Source organism: Onychostruthus taczanowskii, unplaced genomic scaffold, assembly GCF_017590055.1.
Source record: "Onychostruthus taczanowskii isolate IOZ18803 unplaced genomic scaffold, ASM1759005v1 scaffold42, whole genome shotgun sequence".
NCBI lineage: Eukaryota > Metazoa > Chordata > Aves > Passeriformes > Passeridae > Onychostruthus > Onychostruthus taczanowskii.
This window is the reverse complement of record NW_024501682.1, coordinates 3,330,962-3,353,977: the sequence shown is the minus strand read 5'-3', so window position 1 is coordinate 3,353,977 and position 23,016 is coordinate 3,330,962. Positions and strand designations below refer to the sequence as shown.

At 38.9% G+C, this 23,016-nt stretch overlaps 1 long non-coding RNA gene across 1 annotated transcript in view; it reads left to right on the top strand.

Moving 5' to 3' along the window:
- Positions 1–679: 679 nt before the first annotated feature.
- LOC121340704 overlaps positions 680–23,016 on the top strand; it is a 107,234-nt gene continuing 84,897 nt past the window's right edge. The window contains exon 1 of the long non-coding RNA XR_005953345.1: positions 680–790. This is a non-coding gene — a long non-coding RNA (uncharacterized LOC121340704). The remainder of the gene's footprint in view (positions 791–23,016) is intronic.

The window sequence follows — 23,016 nt, the reverse complement described above, 5'->3', positions numbered from 1 at the left end:
GGCCTGTTGCACGGGGAGGGCAGCTGGAGGGGTAAGCCTCACTCATGCTGGAGATGTTGTGTGTCACCCTGTGCGCTTTTGGCTGGTATTGGATGGACAAAGTCAGCTTCCAACCCCACATTTCCTCTGCTTTTCTGCTGCAATATTTGCTACAGCTCAGGTTCATAGCATTTTGCTGTGCCTATGGGCTCCTGTACCATCTGTGTATGCTCTGTGTTAGCAGGAGGAAGAAACTGCAGCTGCAAACTAACTACTCCCTATGATCTGCCCAGTGAGGCCACAGTACTTAGGTGGGCTAGCAGTCTGGGTCACACCCTCAGTGGCTCAGGAGGTGACATTGCATGCCAATAAGAACACTTTGCCAGGCCCTGTGGGGCAAGCCCAAACAAATGTATTGTTGTTTTAAAGGAGTGTCCTGCAGCAAACAAACTGCTGCAGGCTTTTGTGTGGACCTGACTTAATCTTATTTGATCTATTTGAGCTGCTTTATTTCATTTTCCCCTTCCTTTCTATCAGCTGTGGCTTGTCCCCAAGATTTTATCTTCATCTTTTTCCAGTTTGCTTTTCTCTTTCAGGGCTGTTTCCACATGTCTCCATACAGCTTGTGCTACTCCATCTAAATCCTCACCAAGGAGGGAGAAGACAACCCAAACCAAAAGGTTACTAAGAGCTGTTGTGCTGCGTATTGTTTCTGCAAAAAAACTGTTGTTGTCCTGGACTGGTGTTTCTGTGTTGCCTATTTAGAAGTCGGTGTGGGCAATCCATGGACAGGAAACCACTCTTGCAAAAGGTGAGCATATCAGGCTTCCTCAGAATAGGTGGATTTTGTGGGCAACAAATGTGATTACTAATTCCATGTAAGGAATTGGTATATTTCTTAGTACAGACTATGTTCTGTATGTTCAACAAAAAAAGGAGCGAAAACGACACCATTTCTTATAGGGCTTCAAGCTTCATTGTTGAAACAAGCTCTAAAATTCGAATTCCAATTAAGAAAATTTTGGCTTACAAGTAAGCCTAAATCTTTGCTTGTGACAGACCTTTTGTGCTACTAGTCCTTCACAAAAAAAAAAAAAAAAAAACCAAAACAAAAAACAAAACAAAACAAAACAAAACCAAACAAAAAAAAAACCACCAAAAAAACCAAAAACAAAAACCCAAAAAAACACCACTGCAAAAGATGGCATAATCATATATGTAGGCCTTCTCTTTGCACTGACAGTAGACCTAAGATGCAACAGGATGTGATGACTCTGTGCTCCTAAGGTATAGCTGGAAAAGGTAGAGAATGAAAAATTACTACAAAACTTCCAGATAAGTTAGAGCATTCATTAGGCATTCTTAACTCTCCCTGAGGCTGGATTCAGTGAATTTTAAAATGTTCTCATATCTTTTAAGAAGTCCATTTCTGCTTTCAGAATGTGTCATTGTTACTTGCTATGGCTGAGTTGACCTAAGGATTGGTAGGAGAATTAAGCTGTAATCTTCTGAGGCAACAATTCTTTGTTTTAATCGGCACTATATTAAAATCAATATGGGTGGCAGCCCATAAATGAGATCTAGGCACGCTGCTATACATGTATGATACAAGTGTTGGATGAGTGTTCTTCATTGTTCAGTCTTTTTCTGTTCTGAAATGGTATATTCTTCATTGGTCATGCCTTCAAAGTTTCATCTATGGGGAATTGTACTTCGTAGTGATAAGCTCTTTATTTATTTATTTTTTTAAAGCTGGAGGTTAACAGTGTGATAGCAGCCATTATATAGCTGGGATGAGCTGTGCAAGAATGAGAAATGTGATTCATGTTTTAAATGAATTAAATGTGATGCTTTCCATATGCAGGATATATATCCTTCTCTCTGAATAAGACACAGATCTCATGCAAGTCATGGGTTCTATGTTTTTTACAAAACATCTGTGAGTTCTGACCTTTCAGGCTTGTGTGCATATGAGCGAGAGCACTGGCGTACTCACACACTGTGGAACAAACTTCACAGAGCATAACAGAGTAAATCTTGGAATGCATGAGAAAAGCTAATGGAGCTTATGGCCAGTGGCAACATGGGGTGACACAAAGGGCCAGACCAACTTCCCAAGGCACTGAGTTGTTTTAACTAGTCCAACTGCAATGGAGGCATTGTCAGGGTTTCTCAATTTTCTGAGTTACGCAGCTGCTGTTTCTAAAGTAATTCAAGTGCAAGAATGGTATGAAAGCAGAGCACTGGGGCGGCTGTTCCAAACTGTTTTATGTTAAAGTCATACCTAGCACAAGCTGTGTCTGCAGTGCCTGCACTATTGTCTAATCCATGAAACAGACCAGTGAGTGCTGACTGTCAGTGTGAGGGATACAGAATGAAGCAGCATCATCGTAGTGGAACATTAGCAAATTCCATAAGTGTCAAAGGTGTTTATCTGGTCTGACCCTGTTTTAAATTGGACTACTGCCTTGTTTGTCTCCTGGCTACTCAAGGCTGCATTTTTCCTCTTGTTGTCCAAGAGTGCGCATTCTTTCTCTTTAATGCCTTCCCTGTATTACTAGTTTTTCTTTGTTAAAGCTCTCTCAAACTTTGTTCATTTCTGTTTCTGTTCTCCCTTCACTTCTCTGTAATCAAGCCCAACCACCTCTTTCACAGCTGCCCTTCATGCTTCTATTTGTAGCACTTTACCTGTTCCTGAATCTGGTGGTCATGATTGCCTACTAAATTATTTCCTGATATTGTCCTCTCCCCTCCTCCACCCCCTTTCCCCCACCCTGAAGCCTCCAGTATGGGTCTGTTGAAGGGAAACTGCTACCATTCTTCCAGTTAAAAAAGAATGAATGGAGAAAAACCACACTAAACAACCCAAATGTCTTGAGATGACATCTCCCTCAGATCTGCAGCAAACTCCCTGGAGGCAGAGTGTCCATTATAGTGTATAGAAAAGTTGCTGATTGCTAAATGCTTCAGACTGGATCACAGTTCCATCACAATTGCATTAAGATGGTAACAGTCCTGACTTGCTGTATCTGCAGTGAGTTAGATGACAGACAGAGCTTTTTCTGTCATTCTGAGAAGAATGGTTTTGGCATGTCTCTATCAAAGTTTGGCTAATGTGCAGGAGATGTAGCACAGCTGCAGAATATTTTTGCTTGCATGCTACGAGAATATTATTTCAATTTATTTGCACCTTGCAAATTGAATTTAACAAAAATTCCATCATTCATTTTTTTGTTGAAGCCCAAGTTGGTGATGCAAGATAAGAGCCTGGTGTGAGGAAAATCACGGAAGTTATGGAATAAATCTGTTGAGCTGTAAGCTTCTGAGGGTCATCAGCTTGGTCATGAACAGGCTGAAGAAGGGCTGTAACTGCTTTTCTAGAAGCTAGAGTCAAAGACAGACCCAAAATATTTGATTGTCATAACAGGCTATGATATGAAAGAGGTTGCAAACTTCCATGCTGTGGACATTCAGATTGGTGAGAACTGTATAGTTGCTGAGGGTACTTGTATAGCCCAATAAAAATCTTGCCAATATTGCCATGACAGGAGTCACTAGATGGCAATATTACCTGTACTCTTACAAATCCAAGCATATGGGCATTGTCCAGCCCTTGGAAAAGGTGTGCCTTGCTCTGTAGAGGTTTTCTGTAGCGGGAACTCAGGACAGCCATAGGGACTTTTCAACCCTTTCTGAATGAAGAGATTGCTTGAACGCTGGTAACTGCATTCAGAGTGTCCAATAAGCCACTCCAATGGTGTACCACCAATTTCTTTCCACATAACTATGCCAGAAGCACGGAGTGATTTAGTCTGTGTGTGTCTTACTCAGCTGTGCCTGCTGCCAGCGGGGAAGTTGTGGAGGGGGGCAGATGGGAGGTAGCAGTCAACTGGAGGTGTTTCTGTAGCCCCACTCACCTCAATCTGCCAGCAAATGTGAGTTAAGACCCCTTTTAATCTTTTCACTGGAGGCTGTACTGCCAGGGCTTCACATCTGCTACTACTCAGAGAAGCTGAGAGTATCCCTCTTCATTCAGGGCTTGGCAGGTTTTGCACATGGTTCTAATTTTGTGTGAAGTTGATTTTAGGTATGTGCTGTAGAGGTTGTGCTAATCTACCAAAAAAATTGGTAGGATTTCAATTTAGGATTTTAGTACCTCTGTGAGAAGTATGGTTAAGAATAATGCTCTAGATTTAGCTGTTTGCAGTTGATTGAGAAACTGTCTAGATAAGATATGTGATATTAATAACTGTGGATGCTGGACTTGGCTCATTTTGTTGAAGTTTTCTTGTTAGAAATCTGCAGCCATGTTTTAGTAAAATTTGGCTCCTTTTTTAGTTGAAATTTTCATTGACAAATTTATGCCTAGTTCACACAGGTTATCTGGAAATCACAGAACTGTCAAAGTATGCAAAATATCTGCCTTTCTGCCCTTTTTGCTGCAGATGTTGTTTCTATTATTAACTCTTTTGACTAAAAGTTTCGTTGAAAAAATGTTAGGGGGACCCCAAATCAGAAAAGTCCCCATCCAGTTAATAATTTCTTCTTAATTTACATGTGAATGCAAAATAATAAGTAATAACATAGTTGCTACAATAAAGAATATTATTTGGAATAGATTAGCAGTTTTCCTTCTCTCCATATTGTTCAAAGTTTCCCACTGTGATGAGGACATTGTACTTTTTGTTCTTGCAGCCACATATCCTACCAGGAAAGCCCATCCCAGGCTCACATGTGAGACATCCTTTTCTCAACTCTATAGTCAGTAGAGTAAGTCTGAGAAACATTAGTTTTTCCTTATCTGCATCATATTTTCTATTTGGGAACTAATTATTGAAGAAAATGCAAAAGCCTATCATAAGTAACACACCCTTGAAATGGGAAATACTGTTAGGAACAGCTTCATCTTGCAAATAAGCAATATAAATACAGACATTTATTTTTTTTCCCCCACTAAGGAAAAAATAACTCACACAAGCCCTTTGGAGGTCATTGCATTTTCTGTTATCATCCTGAAAAAAAAAAAAAAAAAAAGGAGACTTTTGGAATATAAGCTATTGAGCAATAATATAGATTGGTAGCCACACAGTTGTGCTACCAATTTATCCTCCCCTATCAGTCCCATAATCTCCTATGTTGGTGCTTATCTCCCTGGATGGATTTCATACATAGATATTTAAGTATAACATCTTACAGGACTCAATGTAATATTCTACTAGTAAAGATTCATCAAAGCAGTACAACAGCTGATGGAGAAGACATCTGTCTATCAACTGGAATTATTTCTCTAGCAAGTACTAACACATAAAAGAGGGGAAATCTGGTAAATCTTTCTTCTCATGTTCTGAACACTCACTTGAAATACTAAAATTGTATTCACTAGCAACTGCCCCTATATGGGCTACTTGCCCTATACTTACTAAGCTGGTGGATCCCAGTGGTGTTTCTGAAAGCCCAGGCTGAGAACTGCCAGGCCAACTTTCTTTGCAGAGCACCAGGGTTTTTCCTGACACTTGCCCTTGGTGAGGGTCTCTGGTGAGCACTAGTGCTGCTACTCCTCATATTAAGTGAGGAAATTGAAATGTACTTGAATTAGAAACAGATGACTGGAATTTCGAGATGAGTTAAAACTGCTGTAAGCAAAGGGCAAGAGTGATATAATTAGTCTGTCTTGAGGCTTGTTTGCTTATGTTACTCACTGGAGTCCTTTCTTATAGTTTTAAAAAGTAGCCAAAGAGAAATGAACCCAGTGAAGATACAAACAGATCTTTTGAATCTGAGCTCTACAGTTCACTTTTAGATCCAAAATGTCCCAAAGCAAAATGCCAGAGCCTCATTCTCTGCTGGTCTAGATCTTGCACAGGTATGATTTCAGTGGAATCTTAAGTAAGATTGTTTCAAACTGAGATGGGAAGTAATAGATGACGTTGGAATTATTTCCTCTCTGCCTGCTGAAAATTTGGCTAGGCTCCTTGATCAATAATGAGAAAGTTAAAATATGGAGTAGAATCTGTCTCCTTAATTTTGTACAAGTCTGAGTCACTATTTAATTGATAGGACTTGGATCCATCTGTTTTACAAGATTGAATTTGATGATGAACTTTATCTCTGCGGTGATCACTTAGCTATCAGCATCCTTAAAGGGTATTAAAATGAAACCTTCTAGGGAGGAAAGTGGTCCCCATTACTTTTTGGATGCTTTGTCCAGTGCTGGCTGTGCTCCAGGAGTGTGGTGATGTTGACATCCACTGCACTGATGTGTTGGTTGATATAACACTGCTGAATGACTTGGGAGCCTTGGTTTTCCAAAGACATACAGCAACTGAAAACAAAAAAGTGAAACAAATCCAGTAACAGATTAGTTCAGATGCTGAAGACAAACAAGGCTTTCTGTACATAACACTTGGTTCTCGCCTTGTCCTTCAGAGCCCTTAGCTGTTAGCTGAGACTCTCTGTCTTAAGTACTATGAATGGGTGCACTAAAGCCTCTGATCAAATGAACACAGAACTGCAGATAATTAATTCCTGTTACAGCTGCAGGAGTTGAAGAATAACTTGTGCCAAAGTACAGCAGAACAGTTTTATTGCTGCAAACAGCAGAAGGTTCGGCACGTCCATGCTGCTTGTCTCAGAAAAGCCTAGGTGAAAGGGGTGATGGAAACACTTTAGTGCCACAGACTCACCTTATTTGGCCAACATCAGTCTAAGGTAATGGAGGGAGCTCTGACCTCAGAAATACTTATGATGGAAGCAGTCAAATTGCTTTGTGAGCAAGATGTGAGATTATCAGAGAATTTTGACAAAATGAATGGAAGCTTCTATTTTCAGGACCAGCACTTTTTTTGCTGTACAGTGATCTGTGCAGAGGACCCCCATCTGAAGCTGTGTAATCATCTATAATTGTAATGGATTATTGGAACTGGAAATATAAAATTATTCATTTTAAGTATTCTTTTTTTTCCTGAAATGTGAGTTTGTTGATTTTCCTGTGTTTCATAGGAACATAAAGGTCATAAGCATGTTTGTTTGTTTGTTTGTTTTCCACTGGGGAAAATGTATTCTTTTCCATCCTTTGAGATGTCTTAATTTAGACCTTAAATGCTAGAGAATATTTTAAATGCTTTACTGTTTTAATGAACAATACATGCATTTAGCAGTGTAATCTGTTTTTATGTCTATAAGTTAACTTTATTCAGATCTTTCTAGAAAGTTCCAAACTCTAGCCTGTCACTTGGGACATCTTTTATTTCTTTGCTTATGAAACTAATTCTGGTTTCTGACCCACCTTCCCTCCAACAAAGGACCATAGAGCATCTAGTCTGTTGCTTTTGATGTTTCTTTGCTCTAGGAGGGATGTGTGGCTACATGGGGAAAGAAATGAAGAGCTGCTTTTCCCATTAAAGGTATAGGGTGTTTTTGGTAGTGAATTTAAGGCTTGTTGGCACTAATGCACAGTGAACAGTCAGAGTATCGACCTGCCCTGAGAAAAGGTGTTTGGCTGGCTGTTGTGCAGCACAGTTCACTGAGATCACTTTGTTTTTCTGCCTTTCTGTCTGCTTTCCACCCCAGAAGCTGCCGGGTTATCTTGACCCAAGTGCAGCTTAGACTCCCTGGTGGTGAAGGCTGGGGGTCACTGTATTTTTCCTTTATTTTGCTCCGTGCCCAGACTGGCGTGCCAGGCAGCTGGTGTGGCCTGACACAGCTGAACTCGCACTGCCCTCTCTTAAGGAAATGCTTGAGGCATTGTCAGTTTTAGGACAGATTTAAGTGTCTGTTGCGCTAATTAAGTTGTGCAAAGAAAAAACGCTGAAGATCTGCATGTCTGGCTATTATGACTTTTCCAAGTAATTACTAATGTTTGACATGCAGGAACTGCCAGTTTTTGAATTGCTATTTTGTTATTGTTAAATTATAGTAAGAAATTACTTTGTCTTCATAACATTCTCTAAAATTGAAAGTACAATTAACAAAAAATCAAATTTTCCAGTTTGTTGCAAAGAAGCATCTGCAAAAATACTCTAGAGGACATGATAACCACGGTCTGCAGCAGCTGTGTTTCTGAGAGCTGATCTCAGATCTGTGGTCAATGTTGATTTCAGTTTTGTACTTCATGTAGGAATTCAACTTGTATTTATGAAGTCTTACTCCAAAATGTTGTATCTGCTCTTTGAATAGGGGATGGATTTGACAGTCTAGTTTCTTGTTATAAATTAGGTCATTTACTGAACAATTCTTAATCAGAAATTTCATCACCGTGCACTATTTTTTGGAGAGCACAGGATCTCCAAAGAAGAATAGCAGTTAAAATCATATTTTACCATGGTTAAAATTAATTTAAGAACTCAGGGGTAGGCTATGTTAGAAGAAACATTTTTAGAAGAAAGGATGACTTGTTACCATTACTTATCAGACTGGAACTTGTCAGTGGGGTGCTTTCCACCTGAGAAATTACCCTCTTCAGAGTTTCATGAGGCCTTTTGTAATAGTGGAGTTCAGCCTTAAGCATCCTGGAACAAAGACAGCTTTAACTCAAGATTGTACAATTAGGACTCTGGGTTGGTAGCATTACTAATGATGATTACAGTGTTACAGTTTATCATGGAAGGGCACCCAATGATTATTTGGCTCCTTTTGAAAATCTCAACCCTCATGCATAGCTTTCCACTAGGAAACATCTGTTCCTGAGTGGTCTAACTTTGAACCTCAACTTCCTATCACGTCCAATGCAAAGATGTCTCCTGCTGGTGCTTATTAAAGAAGAAAAAAGAGAAAAGTATGCTTGGTTAATAGTGCCATGCTTTGGGGATTTCACTTGTCATCTATGGGGTCACAAAAGTAAAACTTCCCCACAGTAAGTCATAATTTGATGTGTGTGTTTTGGGTTCTCTGGTCTTTCTCCAGAGCACAGGAGACTAAATCCCTTTTTACTGTGGTTAGGCAGGGTACATTCTTTGAGCAGCATTACATTCCCAGGGATCTGGTTCATGTTTTCTTATAGACATGTTTGGGGCTAAGACTGCTGGCTTTTAGGTCAAATCTCTTTTGATTGTCAGAGTCTACTGGATTTTTTTTTTCTATGAAGATTCACTGGACTATTAATTCCTTGACTAGGCAGAAGGCTGTTTCAGTTCAGACTGAGATGAATTAGGTGTCTCTGCAATTAAACTACAAATCTAATCTGATGTTGCAAACTAATAAAATACTTTGCTACAACATGTGTATACTGGAAGCTCCTAAATCTGATGTGCTCTATTCTTTCTGCAAAAATGTTATGAAAATGTCCTTGCTAATTCTAATCTGACTGACAACAATATGCAATCTTGCTTCAAGCTTCCAAGCATCTCCCTTAACATGTGCCAAAAAGTCCAAAAGGTGCATTTAAAGCTGTGATTAAAATCTTTCATTAGACTTTAAAAAAACTTCTTCCCCAAAGAAGTTGCATTATGATTTTACGGAACCATCAGCTACAGCATAATAGATAAGGAAAAACCACAGAACTCCACTGCAAAGGTTGGTGTTGTAACACAGTTTGGAGGACCTGATAGCAAAAAGCTAGATTTGGTGGTTTTATGAGTCTTTGTATACTTCTGTTCCTCCACAAGAAGCCTTTCCTGTCAGAAATCCAGTGAACTTTGCTACACTTTCTCAGGCTATAGCTATATGACAGGCTACACAGCATCTATTTGAACTCCTCTGAGTTAGAAGGTATCTTCAGTATCAAGTTTTAAAGTGGTCTAATTTAAATGGACATTGAAATGGAGTCAGTGCCTAAATTCTAATCAAGGTTACTGCAGTGAATCCTTTAGAGGGAACTGATTTGACTACTGATTTATTTGAAAGGGTTTTTCAAAGATGTAAGAGAAATAACTGCATTGAAGTACAACTAAATTTGTATCATGGAGCCTGATGAGTAAAATTTGAAGATTAGAGGCAAAACCGGATTATTTGAACTTTGTGATTAGAAGTGGAGTCCTTAGTTTTTTCTGTTCAATGCAAGCAGTAAAGAACAGCTGCTGCTCCAATAAATCAGAGCTCCATCAAGAATTGAGAAGGTGAATATACTTTACTAGAGGAATGCAGGACAAGAAAGCAAGAAGAATAGGAATTGCTTGCTTTTACTCAGAACCACAATGGTGGTGGGAATGGAGCAGAATAAAGGAGGGGTGGAGCAGAAGAGACCCAGAGAAGAAAGACCCTGAAATTGGAGAAAAAAGCCTTTGCAATATTCAATGTAGATGGACTGCAGAGAAACAAAAGCTGTGTAGGTATCCTTGCTTTTATCTCTTTCCTGAGTGATGGATGTCAGGGCCTTTTTCCACCAGCCCAACTTCTGTGCTGTCTTCACACCTGAGGGAATTTGGCCTCCTGCTACCTGCAAATGTGAGCAGCTGATAAGGACTGTGTGAGCACGTGCATGGAGCTGTGACAGACCCTAGTGGTCATTGCATTGTTTCAAAGCTCAGAGTGACAAAATTTCCCTCTGTGTGTAATTCTTACTGAAATCACATTTTTTTTTGCTGCTGACATGGAGTGTAGAGGAGGTTAAGTTGTTCATATTGCCACCCTGTTCTCTGAGCATATTTAACCTGGAGGTCACTTCAGGTGTGCGAATTGAGTAGTGATAAGGTTTGCTGCTTTGAATGCAATTGTTAGTATTCAGTGTCCCAACACTTTGCTGGAGGCCTTCAGAGATTAATGGCTAAGCACAAACCTACTCATGCTTGTACAACAAAAAATGCTTTTTAAATTCTACATGATATCAACCCTGGAAGGCAGAAGGACTGAAAACTGCTAATTCTCCAATCAGTAATAGTACTTTTATAGTAATTTCTTTATAGTCTCTATGAAAAATATTTGAATATTCTGTCATTGTGGATTTAAGATGGCTGTTCATGTCTTTGTCATACTATATCCCATGCAGGTCTATGTATCTGCAGGGGGTTGCATAAAGTGTATATTGGAAGAGAGATTTGCTCTGTAATTTTACTGTCTAGGAGTGTAAATACTTACATGAGGAATGGCACTATCTCCTGTTTTCTAAGCATAATAAATAAAACAGTGAATGATTATTTCTCATTTTATATCTCTTTTTTTTTTTTTTCTGGAGACAGGAAGACTCTCCAAGATTTATTCAAAATTTGTCTTATGTAGTTAAGAGGTTAGATTTTAATGCAGTTGTAGCATGTGGAGTTGTAGCTCCCTTATGTTTTGAAGTTTACATTTGCAAACATTTGTTTTCAAACAACCACCATTCATGTTTTGTGCTTCTTCAGTACAAATTTTGTTCTGCTATCAGCCTGTCATTGTTGCTACAGTAATATCTCATGGATTACTGTGAGTGCTTCAAGAGTCTGTCAGCTAGGAGATGAAAGTCTATTTTGAAAGCCACTACTCTCATCCCTCCAGACTGGTAAGTGGTCTGTACAATTGTTATAGAAGAAGGGTAACTATAACAGAGGAGGTGTAAGACACAGCTCACTGGGCTATAGTCAATACCAGACTTGCTTGCAATGTATGTTTGAGTTAAGTTGATTGTTCTCTACATGGTATAGTAGGGTTCAAAGATTTTGCCCCAATATATTATCCTTGATGTGTGCACACCAGTACATCGCTCTGCTTTGCTTTTTGCTCAAAGCTATGCCATACCACATTGCTGGGCACCTTATGGTGAAATAGGGAAAGACAAATATTGTGAGTAACTTTCATTTTTGTTGACTATGTTAGTACCAAATGGCTAAAACTCCTTGTCTTTGCAGTAGAGATCAAATCCAGGAGGGGCCCTCACTTAAGGAAAATAAGTAATTTTAAGTCATTGAGCTGGACCCTGAATTTCGTGCGAGACAACTCTTGTTTTGGTTTGTAGGACTGTGCTGGAATTGAAAAGACTCTTGGCACAACATAGAGCTAAATAACAGCTTTGAGATTTGGCCCCTAGGAATTTCCTGTTTAAAAAATGCTGGGTTTGGCCATGAACTTCGTATATGCAGTGCACACAACGCCAGATGCGTGTTCTCTCTTTTGCAAAGCTGAGGGAACTGAAGGCACTCCTGGATTTTAGCAGGATCTCCAGAAGCTCTGACAGCTGATAGATACCAATGTTGTATCCGTAACTCATGAGTTGCCATAATAACATATATAGTAATGCATAGCAATCAAGTAAGATCTGTAGCTTTACTTAAGATATGCAGAGCTTAAATAGAATGCAGTGTACAAAACTTTCTTTATATTTTCTGCTTTATTTCATACTTACATAACTTTTGGCAAAGCATGATTTAAAATTTTAATTTGTAGATAACTATGTAAGATTTCTGTAGTTCTTTGAAATAAAGTAAAAAGAATACTTGATTGCAGGATAATCTCCCTAAAACTGGTTCACCCTAAGTTGTTGCAGAAGCTGCTTCAGGATCATCACCTGAGCATCTGTTCTTAAAACAAAGCTTTGATTTGATTACAAACAATGCCTCAGACATTTAAAAGCACATCTGGTATAGTCCTGAATCCAATAAATATTTAAGGAGAATTAAAAAAAAAAAGCCCAGTAAAACACAAAAATCAACAAAACCACCAAGGAGATACTGTAACCGAGTTGGATGATTCAGGCCCTGAGACAGGAGGAGCTAATGACCAAAGAGTCAGCATGGAGAATTGGGGCAGGATTTGGAATGCTTCTCTTGAGGTCCTTGCAAATGCCCAAATTTAGAACCTCACAACCTTTCCATTCAGCTTGGGGATATCACACAGATAAAGTTCTGTACAAATATATGTCATATGCTGTTTTGCACCAGCACAGTACAGTCTAAGACAGGACAGCTGCTTCTGTTGAATTAGTCCAGGTTCCTTGGTAAGGGGGTGTTAAGACTTCAGCTGGGGAGCTTCTCTGTTGGCCTGGTTCACATTTTTAGTAGTAGTGACTTTTTTATTCCTAACCAGTTTTGTGTCTGTCTCATAATTATTTCCCCAATCTCTTTAGGAGAATATTAGTGGGCTCAAGTAAGATTTCACAAAACCCAGGGTTTGTGTGCGGGTACAGAAGGTGCACACTCTATAATTTCCTTAGAGATATATCCTGTTTGTCAGCAGTAGAATTTAGATTTACATTTTTTTGTTTCTTCATGGCAAATCTGTGCCAATATTTCATATCCCATTGCACACTTTTGGGTTGTGGTACCTCCCGGTGTTTAAGCAACAGTTTCCAAGTGATCCACAGCTGGACTCCTACCTGAGCAAGTGAAAATATAACATTTGGAAATTATATGATATGTATGGTTATATTACTTAGAGGGTTCCTATGGTCTTTTTAGTTCAAGACTTGAGACATGACCATTGTATATCTGCTTACAAATTGTTTCATGACCTACATGATATACAGATCCTAACAGGCCATAGTTTCTCTTGTCATTCAATGCTGTTACATTTCTACTTCCTGGATTCCTTTTCTCACCTGGAGGCTTTGTACTCTTTGTTCTTTTTTGAAGACTGAAGTCACTGAAACTTTCTCAATAAAACTCCATCAGTCCCTGCTGACTATTATTAATCTTGTCTAAATAGTTTTAAGATGTTCTGGCTGATATTTCTTCTCCCGTTAAGTACCATAAATGTTTTAAGCTTATTTTCACTGTTAACCCCTTATGGTAGGAGGAGGAAAGCTTCATCTTTGTTGGGCTGTGGCAATAGTGGGAACAGTTGTAGTTGTGATAGAGAGCAGGTGTGGTTTCCTATTGGCTGGAGGTGTTTCAGGACTGTGAATCCCCTTTACAGGTGATCATCTTGTTCAGCATCTCTTCTTTTTTAGCAGTTCTTATTGACAAACTTGGATGGTTTCTTGCCTCACTTTTGTCTCAGTTGCCATATTTGACACTAATTTATTCTGATGTGCTCTACAGTGGACATTGGGATCTAATTGAGGGTTTTGTATTCCACTAGACACCAATCAATATTTAAGCACAGGGCTGAGGATGAACTCCCTTATTTTTGAGTCAGACAGCCTTGAAAACCACACAACTATTGTACTAAAAATTCTTCATACTATGTTTGTTCTTAATTTGGAAAAACCTCATGACTATTAAAAAAAGGAGAAAATAATCTTACCCAGCTGAAAAGGATGATAAAACACACTATTTATTTAACAAATAATCACTTTGGGCTAGACTGGGTTTACTTTTCCTGACAGTATCTTCTCCTAAAGTTTTACTGAGGCCTCGTCCATGTTTTCAAGCTTTGCCAACACTGGCTGAGAACTGTAAAAAAACCCCAAAAAACAATAATAATAATAAAAAAGAAAAATAATCCAGGAAGTGTTCTGGGTAAATTTAGATTAAGAGATGGTGGCTAAAAAGTCCTTTTGCCACTACTGCTTACTTTGTTCAAGCAGTGACATATGTACAGAAAGGGCCAATTTAACAGATTTCCCTCCACTTAAGGTATTTGGTAGCAGCCATATTGAAGATCTCCTTAAACCATCTGCATATGAATTATGGATTATACAGGGCTTCAAAATGGGTCCACTAACTTGGTTGAAAACAGCCTCCTCCTTCCATCTATGGGTGCACATTCTGGGTCTGATTGATGAAATGACAGAACTGCATGGGATCCAGTGTCCTGCAGGACAAGCTTGTACATTCCACAAGAAAAACAACTGAAAGAAGGAGCATTTTAAAGGACAAATAGAGAAAAATAAATTCTTTGACTTTTATTCCACCTTAAGGTGATTTTGGTGGTGGACTAATGTTATCAGGCTTTCTTGTTCCTCTACTTATCTTCAAATACATTGCTATGGACAGAAAACATAAAAAAATGAGAAACCTTTTAAAGCGTGTCCAAATGGGTCAGTTTGTCAGCCCTCTTGAAATATGATAAAGCAGAATTAGGGAATTAAAGAAGGAAAATGAAGAAAAAATAGAAAATGGCAGAAAAAATGAAGGATAAATTACAATGCAAGTGAAATAATATTAATGGTTGAAAAAATTGATGGCTGAGAAAGATCCACATAAGTATTTTATACATCCTTCACTGTCAATGAAGGTATTCATTGAGTAATGCATCCTCCTCCAGAGCTGCATGCTAGTTAAGTATTATAATTTCTCTCGGCTTTCTCCTCTACCTCACGAGAAAAAAAACAGTAAAACATAGTTCTAGTGTGACTGTGAATAAAATATCGGCTTTTGTTCTTTTTTCCTGTCCAAATTTTAGCGATGTGAGACCTTTGTGTTGTGAATGTCAGACATGGGCAGCTGAGTCATACAGAATAAAATGGAAGTACAGATGACCTGCCATTGTTAGTGCGTCTTATCACAGCTGGTTTTGTTGTTCATACAAGAGTTTTTCTTTGTACAACTGTTCCTCTCTATGGCTGCCCACTTGATTGTGTTGAAAATTGGTCCTTTTCTGTAAATCACCTAAAATTCACGGTAGAGAAAACTACATGCAGACTAAAAGCATACTTGCGGATCCTAAAAGGTACCACACATCCAACTTCTACTTATGTAAATTTCAATGAGGCTGAAGAAGCAGTGTCAGTGAATGCTGAACTGGCATCATTCTACAGCTGAACAGTCATGAGAGGCTGTAATGTGATGCCAATATATGTAATTTCTATGCAGCTGGCAGGGAGGAGTTGAAGAAGACTGCAGGTAGACAACCTGAATGCAAATGTTGCTTTTTCTTATGTGCTGTTCATCATGTAGCAGTGTCTGTAAAATATTGGGTAGGCAGAAAACTGCCACCCTGAAAGGAAAAGAGGACTATAGAGAAAGATGAGTTACGCTGTTGCTAGTCAATATTATTTGGTTTGTATTTCCTCACACTAACAAGTGGAGATTTGGTTCAAAATGCAAAAAGTGCTGTGAGGGATTAGGGTGTGATGGTATTAGAAAGATATTTGCAAGCTAACAATCTTACTTTTGAGGTGCAACGTTGCAGGTGCTTTGCAACAAAAGGATAATGGATATAAACTGTTGACTAAGTTTTTAGAACCTTTTGCTGTTGTTGTTTACTCTTTGTAAACAATTTAATTCCCTTCCACCTGCCTTTTCCTAAGACCTTATGGGTGTAATGATGTAAAATTAGCTGCTGAAGCTTTGGAAGGAAGCTCCAGGAAACAGATGATGTGCTTTCAGGCTAGACTGTCAAAACACTTCCCCAGCAGATCAGATTTATTCTGTACTGGATATTCAAAAGGGAAATAGTAAATTATGTTGCTGTGTCCCTTGGCTGAAGAACAAACCAATTTGAATTGAATGCATTATGCTGGAACAGGGAATCCAGTATTTCTCTGGGGTGGGCTGTGGCTGAAGTTGTTCACTTTGTCCTAGATTCTGGAGTGAATGTCCAGAGAGATGATTTCATGTAGCTCTATAATGAATGACATTTGGAAGAAGCTTCCTTTAGGAATGCTAAAAATATCTTGATCTATTTTGTCTTGTTTTACCCTGTTTTAAGCAGGTCAGATGGCTTGACAGGAAGAATTTTTTGAAAGTAACAAAAAAAAAAAAAAAAAAAAAAAAAAAAAAAAAAGGGTGTGCATCCTTGTGTCTATATTAGGGGTATAGGAAATTACTGTCAAGAAAAATTCCTAGACTTTTTACTGAAACAGTATATTCGGGACTTGATTTACAGTAGCCTTTGTTCTCTCCTCAAGTAGGCAAATTAAGGACACAGTTCTGTCTCATGATTTTCCAGGCTTCACTAACATCCATACTCATTTACAATGTATTTCCCTTCAATGTAGAGCAGCAGAGAGTGGATACACTGAACTAAGGCATCTTATCAGGAAAAGGGTGGGGGTCACGCTCTCCCTGACCTTACACCTCTCAGTGCAGGAGGCGGCTGTAGCTACATGTTCTGGTCAGATTTCTGAGTTCATACAGAAAGAAAGAATTTATTCCTCCTGTGAAAGAACAGATGGTGTGTGAATACTGACATACAGGTCACAGTGGACCCTCTTAGGCCCTGCTCAAGAGGTCAGACTGCACGTGAACATTCTCATAAAGTTCACTGCAAGGGACAGGTACAAGTGTTGGGGGGTATATTGGCTTAAGGGAGTGGTAGCCTGGTTTGAAGTAAGGATAACCAAGAGGATCATTGGAAAAATTTGGAAGCCTATACATCTATCCTCTCAGAATGTGAATTTATCTCCACTCTTTTAATATTGATTTTTAAAAATGAAATCTCTCAGTTGTTTCATATTTGCACTTTCTTTTTATGTATGTGCTTTGACTTAGAAATATGCAAACCAGTTTTCCTTTGATAAGAATCCTCAAGATGTTTTTTATGAGACTCAGTTTCTTGATTTTTATGCTGTGCCTGAAAACAGATTCATAGGTTTTGAAGACAGAGAGGATTGTTGGGATCACCTAATCAGATCACTTATGTAAGACTTCCTTGAATTATTTCTGTTTGGGACTAGAGGAAATCTTTCAAAAACAATACACGCAAAAATAGTCCAGTCTTGAATTTAAGTAGTGATTTCCTTTATTAAAAATAAAAATAAGTCACTTTGATTTGTTGTGCTTCATTTAATCCATAGCATTTTAAGGCAGTTTGAGTTCATCTTATTTTCATATTTTTAAATTTTAAACTTGCAAACAAATTTGATTCATGAGAATAGGGTTAGGAAAGCCAATATTTTCTATGTCTGTGTAACCTTTCACCACCTTTGGTTCTTCTCTCCTCCCTAGTTAGTCCAGCTGAGCAAGGCACTACTGTGCCATGTTAGTTCAGAAGGGTGTTTGTGTTGACTGCCCCCATGTCATGTGGACTTGCTGCTGCTGCTTTCTGCCTGCTTTTTCACAAGTAGAGAGCACTAAATGAAATCTCTTATTCAGAGTTGCTTTTACAGAACTTTGCAGTTTCTCTCCAGTGTCTAAACTTGAAAATGCCCAGCTAATTCCAAGCTGAATGGGGAGGGGTGCAGGCACTAGGAGAACAGCCACATCAGCTAAGCCCCATTCCCTTCCATTTCTAAGTGATGCCTGGTAAAATCTTGAGAGCTGGAAGAGTGAAAGATATAATACTTCTAATTATGGCTTTGAATTGACCCCACAGATTCAGATCTTTTCTGTTTCTACTTCATAAGGGCTGTAAAGTTTGCAGCTGGCTCTTATTCATGGATGGTGTAACCCACGATTGTCTTTGGGAAGTTTGAAGTTGGATTATGCATATTGTGGTCTCTCTAACCATGCTGTCCATATCTTTCTCTGCCAATACAGCATGATTTTTCTCTCTGGGCTTTTTCACGGCAACTGGAATATTCCATCTCCCAAATTTGTTTCCAAAAGCCAAATCTGTTGTATCATTTAATTTAGTAAATCTAACATTAATCAAGAATTCAGTACCACATGGTCATGGTGGACACAGAATTTCAGACGTTAAGATGTTCTATGACTTTTGGATTTGCTGAGAACTATAATTGTAAGAGACATCAGGCACTAATGAGTATGGAAACTGAGCTGCTGCTATGTTGGCAAAGGAGAAATTATTCCTCCAGGTCACGGGTGAAGTGATGAAGCAACAAACCGAAGGGAGTCAACAGCACACTGCCCATGAGCAATTACTTTTGGACTGTGGCTATAATGACTTTCCATATGTTACTGAAAAGACCTTCCATCTTTATTATAGACAGAACTGGCAATAACAGTAAGACTTAATCTCATTACTGAAGGTAGAGTCTATTCGGGCAGTTATCAACATTCATTTAAATTCCTCTGTTGGAGATTTAAACTGGCACAGGCAACTATTGCTGAGGTCATAAGAGCTGCATTTCCCTTGTCCTAAGATGGCCAGCTGGTCTGTTGTGCTGCATGTGTACATGCTATTTTTACAGCACTGTCTATTGTTGCCAGTGGTGATGATCCAGAGCACTCCTGCCCAATGGCAACAGGCTTTAGGAATGTAAGCTATTTCATGATTCTTTGCCTTTTCACACAAAGAAATAAAAGTGATAATAGCCTTGGCTGGCTTCTATAAGGGACCATTAAAATAATCAAATAGAGAACATTGAACTCACATGTTGGAAGCCTGATTATGAATGGAAATGTAATTAAAAATAGTTGCTGTCATGTCCAAAATAGCAGAAGGCAAATTAATGTTTCTGTCTCTGATGTTTGATGTGACAGCATGTTTGAAGATCTACCATTTAATCCAGCAACAGGGAGAACAGTCACATTAACAAAAACAAGTCCTGTCATCCTCTTTCTGGCACTGACTTTAAATTCAGTTGTGAAATTGTCCCATGGCTTGAAAAAGAAGGTACTTGCATTGATTGTCTGTGAAGATGGCTTTCTGAATTGGGTCCTATATACATGCTATATGAGTAACAAGATATGTGGAAGGATGCATTATGTTCTGAAGCATATATGCAAACTTATTGCACTTTTCAGAAATTTACATTAATGTAGGGAGGGACTGTTTATATGCTATAAATTTTAGATTCCAGCTTTCTTTAAAATTGAAGTAATTTATGAATTTCCTATCATGGTATGAGGTCAAATTCCAGAGAATCACAAAAACTATAAAAAGGATGGCTTTTTTTCAGTCTAGGATCTAACCACGTTGACCGAAGACAGGCTCCTTATGCTTCAGCATGGCCCTCTGGTTGCAGCTTGCAGTGTGCATAGCTCTTCACTGGCACGTGGAAAGAAACTGTCTGAATTTCCTTGCACCTCTGCTCTCGTGAGTCTTAGTTTAGTGACTGCTAGCATGCAGATGGTGAGGAGTACCACAAGAATGTTTCCACTTTTATCTTGTCTGGTTCTTGACAAAATGAATACTTTTATACATCTTAAGCAGCTCTGGATTTCTCTTTGAAACCTGTAACTTGTTCATGAGAAATTCAGTCTCAGAACCTTAGGTTTGACTTTCATGTTGTAATCAAAATACTGGTATAGTTTAGGAAACTTTTATTTTTCGGCACTAACCATAATGTTGCCTCTTTCCTGTCCTGCACAGGCATTTGGGTTGTTTGGTTTTCAGATTCTGTTTACCACACAGAAGTGTGGTGCACGCAGCTAGTCCTAGCAGTATAAAGGTGTGAATGAGCAGCTGAGAGCAGAGCTGGATTAAGATTATTTGTAAAGTTTTGTTGCTGAAAGTGTAACCACAAGCCCAAGCTCTTGCTGCTTCTGGTAACAAGTCCAGTTACAGTGTCTCTGTTTTTTTTCTTGGGTGGTGACTGGGGGAGGGAAGGCCAAAAACAGCTAGAAGGCATTACATAACTTAAAATGCTTTATGTCTTGAGTTTGCTGGAGTTATGAATCTGGTTTATATGACACCTTCATAATGAAGAGAGGGAAACAGAAGATGAGATTCTTGCAGGCAGTGACAAACTCATTGAAAGAAGGACATTATCAATGATCCTTTGTTATAACAGCGTGCCCCTGTGCAGGGCTCTGGGGAGGTTTCTCTGGACCTTGGTCTGGTTGAAAATTTACACAATCTGGATGATGACACATTTCAAGTTTGCAGGTAACAACCATACTGAGGAACATCTAAAACTTGAAGGGAAATTGAAGAACCATTCTGAAGAAATGAGATGCATTTCTATAGGACTAAGTGCAGAGGAGGATGATGTGAATAGGCAGCAGTAGAGATGCAGGACAGAGAACACTGAAGGTGCTTTAATAGATAAGAGTTTGGTACAGTCATGGCTAAGCAGATGTACAGGCATCAATAGGATTGCGTGATTGCAAGGAGGATGAAGGCAGGTGCTTTGGAAGGTTCTAAAAGGTCTTTTCAAGCTGCATAAAATGAACTTTCTGATCTCACACTACTCTCCTGGATTTAGGTTTTTGTTGCAGGTAGAATCAGTTGGGTAGAAGAACTAAAATAGAGGTTTAAGGGATTGAAGAAACATCTGCATGGAATATTGAAATCAGATTTTCTTAACCTACATGAGAAAGGAAAGAATAGATTTTGAAATATGTATGTACCAAGCAGATGCAAAGAAGTCAATTTGGTAACCATGGCCCTAGCAGGTAGGAGAGGAAGTTAAAGGGCATTAACTAGCACAAGAAAGGCTTACGTTGGTTCTACTGGTAAAGACAGATGTATGGTAAAGAACTGGTAAAAATTGTCTGGGGAAGCTGTAAAGAACCTCCAGTAATAGAAATCCCAGTAGATTAGACAGCCATCAGGCAGGAAAGACATAGACAGAGTTTGTCTTGCCTTGGGGCAACAAGTTAATTGGTTAATCTATAACCAGTTGCCCATCCTTTTTAAACAGTAGTGTAACATGGCCAAACTCTAGAAAAAAGTACTTCCTTACATGCATTTTGCTCTAGACATGATCTACTACCCTTTGCGAGTGACAGCTGATGCCTCCCAGGTATACTGGCTCACTGGCCATGGCCAGGAGCTGTGCCCACTGGCACCATATTTTCAGTTGAGAAAATCAATGACATTGCACAGAGGGAGAGGCAAGCAAAGTTTGAGTACAATGCTTCCTTTCAAGGCCAAATGGACAAAAAATTAGTTGGTTACTTAAATTGCTAATAAAAACATCATTTGGCTTTGGGTGTCAGCTTGAGAAAAATATCCATAAATATTTGTTTACCTTGTCATTTATGTATTGCCTCTTATAAAGCTAATAAAATGTCAAGCCAACTGTAATCCTCTTTAAATTTGAGATAAGAGGTGTTAAACAGAGTGAGAATTGTCACAAATATTTGATTTCTGACATGGGCCAAACAAATTTAATTTGTAGGATTGTCCGATCACTTTTCTTTCTTTGTATATTACATTATGGCTTTGCTAAATGTGTATTTGTGGGAGCTAGCTATGATTACCTCTATGTGAACACCTGATGCTGATTTGAATAAAAATGTAAGATAAATACTGCAAGATGACATGCAGTATTTGTTGTTTGAACCTGGAGCTTTATTGATGCCAAGACTGGTGTTCTCTGTGGTATTGTGTCCAGGAAAATGTGGGGAACGTTGGAATGTGTTGGAATGCACAATAAAAATCAGTGCATATGTCCTGGTTCTGTCTTAAAATGAAGAGGCACAAAATATCAGAAAGATTTGGGAATGAACTCCAAATAAAGAACCCAAACTTTTATCAAACCAAACTATGTCTCTCAAGCTTGTTCCAAATTCCCCACATTTTCCATCTATGCAGAGCAAAGTTGTCTAGTTATAGTGCCTGCAGCAAAATTCTGTCACTTTTTTCTTTAAAGCTTTGTATTCAGGATGGAGTCGCTATACCAAACCACAAGTACAGCTGCCTGCGGTATTCCAGCTCATGAAGGCATCAAGTGCTGGAAGAGAAAAGGGTTTGTACTTAAACCTGGTGGTTGTGGTGGTGCACGTGATGTGAGAGACAGTTTTCTGGAACACAGTTCCTCATTCATGAACTCTCATACAATCCTTTTAGGAAAAATGACCTTTGCATCTGTTGATGTCTTTTAAATATCTGCAGATTTAGAGGAAGAATGAAGGATACTTTACTCTTTTCAGATATGCTGTCTTTTCTTCCCTGCATCTAGAGTATTTACATTTAAGAGGAAAGACAGAATTGTGTAAGCTTATTAAATAGCTCCGTATGTGTATCTTGAGCTTGTAAGCTGTCTATCACTGATCCCTCCAGCCTTACACTAGAAACCAACAGGGTCTTTTTAAGAGTACAAATTTCAGATTTGTGGAAAACTGATGCTCATTTTTCTTGTGGCCTAATAATCGTAGGGTATTTTCTAAGGCAAAGCCAACATTTAGCTATTTTAATGAGTCTGAATGAGTAAACAAATCCATCTTTTTTAGCTGGCAATATAGGACTACTTAGGAAAGTGTTTGTGCTGATGCTGTTGAAATAGCAGAGATGCCTGATATGGCTGGTGCAAGAGTCTGAAATTGTTACATGAGAAAGCTGCTATCACTAGACCTCAAAAGAAAATGGTAGTTACCATGCTGACTTTATGAGCCGCGTCAATGCTTGCAGTCACAGCTGCAGGAAACTGTAGTGAGGCTTTCCTCATCCCTTCAGATACTCTTCTGACCCCTGAGTTGGGGTCTGCTTGCTCCTGTCTGTTGCAAGTTGGTGAAAATG